We start from the raw sequence: 7,406 nt of genomic DNA on the forward strand, positions 1-7,406 counted from the left end.
GACAATAAAAACACTTCAAAACACACTAAAATCACTTAAAAACAGTTAGAAACAAAATTATAAGTGATAGGTGATAAAATCCCACGAAAATCATGGAAAAACAGCCTGTTTACCCCCCCCCCAACACTTAAATCAAACATTGTCCTCAATGTTTCAAGCAAAGACTCACACTCAAACAAACAATATAAACTAACAAGCACAACTATCATGGCAAAGTAAAAGCAATAAAGATAAGGGTTTAGGAACGCAAATCTGGTTGTGGATTGTTGGATGATGCGAAAATTAACTTAACACACAAATTAACCCTCTTTTGACAATTGTAGCATATAAATAAGTAGGGATCGTTCTTACACCGGGGATTAGGAGGGATTGCTACACACTTTAAACTGACTCAAATAAATAAAACTAACCTTTAAAACACTTAACTCAACTTAAAAAGACTCAAAACAAGTTCACAAGACTCAAAGCAAGATAAAAACACTCAAAACTGCCTAAAAACACAAACTGGGCAGTTTTAAGCCTAAACACAAACTTGGACGAAAATTGGTTCTAACTTGACTCAAAACTCTTAAAAACACAATCTAAAACATATTTGAACCAATTAGACACTCTAAGACAATTGGGGATTTGGTTTTGGATGAAAATCAAACAAAGAAAACAATAATGTAAACTAGGCAGATTTGGACGAATTTGATGGAATTAAGTGGATAGTGGGCTAGCTAGGAGGTCTTTCTCCACACATGGCATACTTGCATACAAAACAATCTCCAATTGCTTATTAAATGAATCATGAACCTCAACACCCCAAGTTAATTAGGTACGCTTAAATTAACTCTCAGATTTCCCTTAGGTCATTGAATTGAATGGAATTAGCGCATTGCAATCAAATTATTCCTCAAAAGTTCTCTATATGAAAGCGCATAATAGAAAAACAATCAAAGATCATTAGACTCTATAAAAATCATAAGTGTTGATGAGGCATAATGATGCTTACTAAATAAGCACACAAATTAAAACCCTCTTGTGACAATTGTAGTATATGAATAAGTAGGGATCGTTCTAAACCGGGGATTAGGAGGGATTGCTAAATCACTTGGAAACTGACTCAAAAACTTAAAACAAAGGTTAAAACACTAAACTAGACTCAAAGAAAGCAAAACTAAACAATAGAACACTAAAACAAACCAAAAGACTCAAAACAGCCCCAAAACACTCAAAACTGCCTTAAAAACACTTTCTGGGCAGTTTTGAGCACTTTGACTACTTTGGACGAATTTGGGAAGTAAATTGATTCAAAACACTTAGAAACACAAACTAAGACACTTTCTAACTAAACTAGACACTAAAGTAAAGGGGGATTGAGTTTTTGACGAAATTAAATAAAATGCACAGATTGTAATTAAGGGCAGATTGTAAAGATGAATTGGATGAAAATATGGATGGAATGCTAGCTAGAAGGTTCTTCTCCACACATGTCACACTTGCATACAAGATGATTTTCAGTTGGTCTTTCGATGAATTATGAAACTCAACACCCCGGGTTAATTAGGTCCGCCTAAATTAACCTTCAGATTTCCCTAGAATCATTGAATTGGATGAATATGCATCGCAAACAAATTATTCCTAACAAGTTCTCTATATGAACAGCATGATAAAGATACAAGTTAGAATCATTACGTTCTTTGGAAATCATAAGTGTTGACGAGGCATTCGTTACTATGATGAGCATGAAACTAGTGCCAAGAATTCATTTAACGCGATTGTTTATAAGCAACCTCCACTACTTGTGAATATAAGTTCATAACTATTAGGTGAAATTCACTTATATTCTAGCGTCATATTCATGCATGAAAATTAAGCGTGCACTCTCAATAAACATACACAAATAAGTTATCAATCAAGCAGTTAAACAAATTGAATCCACAATTCATGAAATTCCAACCAAAGGTAATCAATTCATATTGCAAGCATAAACATGGTTTCGAATCACCCCCTAGCTAACTAGGGATTTAGCCTCTCATGTTTACAGAAAGAGAAATAAAATTGAATTTAAACATCAAGATTAAAAGATTGATTACACCTAGAACGCCCAACGAATCCACTTGAATTTCTGCGCGTCTAAGTCCCTCTTTCTTCTTCTCCTTGCTGCGGCAGAGAGGTTTTATGGTGTTTTTGGATGATTTTCTGGTTTAGGGATGGGGTTATGGTGATATGGTGGTGCGGCAAGGTGGTGGAGTGATGGAGGAAGGTTTGTATGGTGGCTGGAAGGGTGGGGATGGCTGCGGCAAGGTGTGGAAGTGGCTGGAATTGATGGAGGAGGCTGCGGCAAAGGTGGGAATTAGGGTGATGGAGGCTACGGCTTAGGGGGAAATTAGGGTTATGGTGGCTGAATGATGTGTAGAATGAAAAGTGAATGAAATAAGAGAAAGCTAGGGTGAATAAAATGGTGCGGCTGATATGGATTTTTGGGTTCTTAGGGTGAATGATTGGGGACTTGCGGCTGAGATGGAATTTTGAAGCTTAGGGTGAATGGATTTGCGGCTGATATATTTCATGGATCAATGGGAGGCTACGGATTCAAGGGAAGTATGGAAGGGTGGCTGCAAGATGAAAAAAATGAATAATAGAGAGCTAGGGTTTAAGAATAGGTGCGGCTAAGATGGTAAAATGTGTAGGGTTTCAGAAAATAAACCCTAGCTTATTAAAATTAAATTAAAGTTAATTCAAAGGCTGCTAGAATTAGGGAATTAAATTAGAAATATAAAAAGGGATGGCTGCAAGGTGCGACTAGGGTTAGGTTAGGAGAGGGAACTAGGGTTTAAGTGAATGACATTGGACCTAAGTATCCCCCCTTGCACGGCAAGGGAAGGAAAGAAAGGGATTGGGCACGGCAAAGGGTTTTAAGGGCCCTAGGGCCTTCGTTTTGTGTCCTAAAGTGCCTACAAGGCCTTCAAAGTAGCTAGAAAATACGGACGTTTAAGATTAGGAAAGGTTACCAAAACGGGAAACCTAGGGTTAACTTTCCTACTTCAAGTAGGAATCCTTGTTTGAGTAGGAATCCTCGTTTTGGTAGGAATTCATCGTTGGAGTAGGAATTCATCGTTTCTTCAAGTCTTCAACTCATTCATTCCTCTTTTGCTCCAAAAAGCTCCAATTTGCATCTTCTTGCACACTTTGGCCTTATAATCTGAAAATACACAAAAATGACTTTAAACACTAAAATAACTAAGGAAACACAACATAAATGCACGAGAACAAGCTAATTAAGTCGCATGAATATGCTCCTATCACATAACTATGAAAGCGCATGATACTTATGCCAAGAATTTACTTAACATGATTGCGACCAACAATCTTTACTACTTATGAATATAAGTTCCCAACGATTAGGTGAAGTTCCCTTATACCCTAGCATCAGATTTATGCATGCAAATTAAGCGTGCACTCTCAATTCATATACATAAGAAAGTTTTAATTCAAATAGATAAGTAAATTGAATTCACCATTCATGAAATCACAACTAAAAGTAATCAAATCATAATGCACATATAGCCATGGTTTCGAAATTCCCCCTAGCCAAAAGGGGATTAGTTCCTCATGCTCACAAAGCAAAGATTCTTGAATTTAAACATTGAAATCATAAGAAAGATTACACCTAAACGTTTCAACAATTCCAGGATGAATGGCATGCACAGCTAGGCTCCTCTTCCCCCTCCTTGCTGCGGCACAAGGTGTGTGTGGTGGATTTGGGGGTTTTGGATGGTGTGCTCTTGTTTAGAGGGATGGAGGATGGCTGATTATGGTGGTAGGGGTGCGACAGATGTGTATGGAGGTGTATGGAGGTGTATGGAGATTGAAGAATGGAGAATAGGGGTTGCGGCACAAGGTTTCTGAATAGCATAAAAGGTGGTACGAATTTCTGGCTGTTTTATGTTTATATAGTCCTAGGGTTAAGTAGATTAGGGTTACACTTAACAAATTTTGTGGATTAGGGCCCTAGGGTTCGGCTATAGGTGATCAAATCCACCTAGGAAGGGGTTTGGCCCACTTAGTTTCCTATAAGGCTTGTGTAACCCAAATCCAAAAGAATTAGGCCCTAGAAATCAGAATCCAAAAGGAATTAGGCCTAGGAAGGTGCGGCACAAGTGGGGGAAAGGGTGGAATGGCTTGCAAGGCAAGGCAAGGCCTTCTAGAAGGGTTTGATGCGCTAGCTTTGTAGGGTTTCTAGAAAGAATGGGTTTTGTGGCTGATTTGGACGTTCTAGAAGAGGATGCTTCTAGAAATAGGTTCTAGAATTATCTATTTAGGTCCCCTTGCAACTAGGATTAAGACATGATAAGGTTTGGATAGATAAGATAAGATAAGGTTTGGATAATGTTTTGGATAATGTTGGATAAGGTTTTAGATAAGGTTTTGGATAGGGTTTCCTCTTTTGAGCTACTTCCTTATCCACTTTGTCTTTAGCTTAGTTCCTTCCTCTTCTTATCACATTTCTAGACTCGTGAAGTCCAAATTTGTCCATCCATGTTGGCCCATATGCAAGCTATCCACATAGTGTCCAAAATTGCTCCAAAATACACCAAAATGCACTTTCTTGGTACTTTACCCCTTAGGACCTACAAACACACGAAAATGAGTTATAATACGACATTAACTAGGAAATAATAGCACAAATGCACAAGAATAAGCTAGCTAAGTCACCAAAATATGCTCCTATCATTGGAGTGCCTAAAGATTCTTTCTTTTGAGGAATGATTTGATTGTAATGCGCTAATTCCATTCAATTCAATGACTTAAGGAAAATTTGAGGGTTAATTTAAGTGTACCTAATTAACTTGGGGTGTTGAGGTTCATGGTTCATTGAATAAGCAACTGGAGATTGTTTTGTATGCAAGTATGTCATGTGTGGAGAAAGACCTTCTAGCTAGGCCATCATCCATCTAATTTCACCCAATTCGTGCAAATCTGCATAGTTTAAAGTTTTGTTTTTGTTTACTTTATTCCCATTTAGTTTAGAGTGTCTAATGATGCGAAAATTAACTTAACACACAAATTAACCCTCTTTTGACAATTGTAGCATATAAATAAGTAGGGATCGTTCTTAAACTGGGGATTAGGAGGGATTGCTAAACACTTTAAACTGACTCAAATAAATAAAACTAACCTTTAAAACACTCAACTCAACTTAAAAAAACTCAAAACAAGTTCACAAGACTCAAAATAAGCTAAAAACACTCAAAACTGCCTAAAAACACAAACTAGGCAGATTTGACTCTAAACACAAACTTGGATGAAACTTGGTTCTAACTTGACTCAAAACTCTCAAAAACACAATCTAAAACATATTTGAACTAATTAGACACTCTAAAACAAATGGGGATTTGGTTTTGGACGAAAATCAAACAAACAAAACAAGAAATTAAACTAGGCAGATTTGGACGAATTTGATGGAATTAAGTGGATGATGGGATATCTAGGAGGTTTTTCTCCACACATGGCATGCTTGCATACGACACAATCTCTAGTTGCTTATTCAATGAATTATGAACCTCATCATGCATCTTTGAAATGTGGCAGGTGCATTGCATAAACCAAATGGCATGCGACGATAAGCAAATGTACCAAAGGGGCATGTGAAAGTGGTTTTCTCTTAATCTTCCGGAGCTATCACAATTTGATTATAACCTGAATATCCATCAAGAAAACAATAAAAAGCATAACCCCCTAACCTTTCAAGCATTTGATCAATGAATGGCAAGGGAAAATGATCTTTCCTTGTAGTGGCATTGAGCTTCCTATAGTTAATACAAACCCTCCAACCTGTTTGGATTCGAGTAGGAACAAGCTCATGTTCGGCATTTGTCACCACAGTTTTTCCGGATTTCTTTGGAACACATTGAACCGGAGACACCCAACGACTATCTGAAATTGGATAGATCACTCCACAATCCAAGAGCTTGATTATCTCCTTGTTCACAACTTCCATCATTGGAAGGTTGAGTCGGCGTTGAGCCTCTCGAGATGCTTTGGACCCTTCCTCCAAAAGTATACGATGCATGCACGTGGTCGGGCTTATTCCCTTGATGTCGGCCAAGGTCTAACCAATTGCAGTTTTGTACTCCTTTAACACCCTTACTAACTTACCTTCTTCTTGTGTCGTGAGTGAGGAGGATATAATGACGGGCAAGGTCTCTTGGTCTCCCAAGAACACATACTTTAAATGGTTCGGCAATGGTTTAAGTTCAAGGGAAGGTGGCTGCACAACTGAAGGAATGGGCTTATTAATCGAAATTGGAATTGAAATTGGGTCCGAAGACTTACCAGATTGTAGTGGCAATGACTCAAGGGCAGCCACTATCTCAATCATATCAACACTAGGGGGCACGGCATGGTGTTCTCCATGCATGCCGTGGGTAGTCAATGGGCCTAATTCCTTGTCTTTGAGTTCCATTCCTCTTGTAATGACCAATTCAAGTGCATCTTCGTTCAATTGTTCAAAATGGTCCTGCGCCAACGAATCAATTACATCAATAGAAAAACATGAATGATCATCAATAGGGTACTTGATAGATTCAGAAAGATTGAAATTAATAACTTCCCCATCAAATTCCATTGTCAAAGTCCCATTAAACACATCAATCTTAGTGCGGGCAGTTTTCATGAAGGGGCGGCCAAGAAGAATTGGCAACAAAGGGGAATGGTTTGATTCTTCCATTTCCAACACGTAGAAATCCGCCAGAAAGATTAAATGATTGACCTGCACTAAAACATCTTCCAAAACACCCTTTGGGTAGGCATTAGATCTATCGGCCAATTGAATAATCACACCATCATTTTTTAACTCACCTAGGTTCATAGATGCATAAATTGAGTAAGGCACAACATTAATAGATGCACCTAAGTCTAGCATGGCATGTTCAAAACGATTATTGCCAATAACACAAGGAATTGTAAAACTACCTGGATCTTTGCATTTAGGGGGCAATTTACGTTGCATGATGGCTGAGACATTTTCACTTACCTTTACAACCTCTTTGTTCGAAATTCTCTTCCTAGTTGTGCAAAGTTCTTTTAAAAACTTAGCATACCTTGGAACTTGCTTAATTGCATCCAAAAGTGGTATATTGACTTATACTTTTCTAAATGTCTCCAAAATGTCCTTGTCAACCTCCTCCTTCTTTGTTTGCATAAATCTACGAGGAAATGGTACATTTGGAGGAATAACATTAGAAATAATCGAATTTGGAACCTCCTTACCCTTGGAAGTCGAATGGTGTAGTTTGGGTGGCTGCGGCATGGGTGGTGCTACCCTTGTCGTGGCTTGCTCTTGCTCCTCCTCCTCGAATTGCAACTTTTCATCCTCCGTTGGGGCTGATTTAGAGGGTTGTGAGACTGTTCCAACTTGT

The sequence above is a fragment of the Pyrus communis genome, unplaced genomic scaffold, assembly GCF_963583255.1.
Source record: "Pyrus communis unplaced genomic scaffold, drPyrComm1.1 SCAFFOLD_19, whole genome shotgun sequence".
NCBI classification, from domain to species: Eukaryota; Viridiplantae; Streptophyta; class Magnoliopsida; order Rosales; family Rosaceae; genus Pyrus; species Pyrus communis.